The 1133-nt window shown below is 39.1% G+C and overlaps 1 protein-coding gene across 1 annotated transcript in view; it reads left to right on the forward strand.

Moving 5' to 3' along the window:
- LOC106868905 (uncharacterized) overlaps positions 1–1133 on the forward strand; it is a 695008-nt gene that overhangs the window by 588379 nt on the left and 105496 nt on the right. The gene's annotated exons all lie outside the window — the stretch shown is intronic.

Consider the following 1133-nt stretch of genomic DNA (forward strand, 5'->3'; position numbering starts at 1 on the left):
TATATATATATATATATATATACAGAGAGAGAGAGAGAGAGAGAGAGATACCAGAGTAAGCATATAAATACGAAACAAGGTGGAAAAATATTACTCGAATACCAGAGGTAGAGTGGAATTCGCTGGTGTAAAGGTAGAACACTTAGTCACGTTAACAAAGGGATGTGGGTTCGATTCCCACGCGGATAGAAAATCCTTCTTTTTCTCTGTCTAGGGCTAAAGCGACCCTTTATTAGTCATTGCACGGTGATCGCCATAAGCTTTAAGCTTATATAAAAATGCCATTTTTATTATTTACAGGGTTTTAAAAACGGTGCCGTATAAAAAAAACATTCGCACTGAAAGCATATAGAAAGTTTGTTTACATATAAAGATAACAAACACGAACTATTATAGTTCATAAATTTGACAGGAAGAGAGATGCTGATTCGCTGGTTTAAAGGCAACACACTCAGTCGCGTTAATAAAGAGATGTGGATTCGACTCCCACGCAGATAGGAAAGCCGTCTGTTTTTCTGTGGAGGGCTTATATGCTCCTTTATTAGACTATTTTCCTTACTCAGTACATGGTGATCGCCTTAAGCTTATATAAAAATACCATATATATTGTTATATTTCAAGATGGTCATTCTTTTTTTTTTTTTTTTTTTTTGCCAAATAAACACACTCACTATATATTCGTTCTTCGCTCATTAATTACTATTCTTATTTCAACTCGTGTCCATTGTCCGGAAATCTTTCGTCACGCATCTGGGATCTCTTCAGCGACACTTTCCGTCCTCGTGTGTGCTCCTGCTCCGCTTAGTCCATGCGAATGGGTTGAGGTTCAGGGTAAAACGATTCTGCTACACAACGCCAAGGCAGCCTTTTCTGCTAATGCTGATGAGGATGATGAGGGTAATGGTGATGATGCTAGTGGTGGTGGTGGTGGTGGTGTTACTGATGATGATGATGTTGATGATAATGATGTCACCGTCACCATGAAGATGATATTCATGGTATTGACGGTAATGGCGATGGTGTTAATGCTGCTGCTGATGATGAAATAATGACGTTGATGGTAGTGCAGGTGGTGGTGGTGGTGAGCGCTGCTATTTGCGATGATGGTTATGTTGATAACGATGATGATATGT

The sequence above is a fragment of the Octopus bimaculoides genome, chromosome 18 (assembly GCF_001194135.2).
Source record: "Octopus bimaculoides isolate UCB-OBI-ISO-001 chromosome 18, ASM119413v2, whole genome shotgun sequence".
Lineage (NCBI taxonomy): Eukaryota > Metazoa > Mollusca > Cephalopoda > Octopoda > Octopodidae > Octopus > Octopus bimaculoides.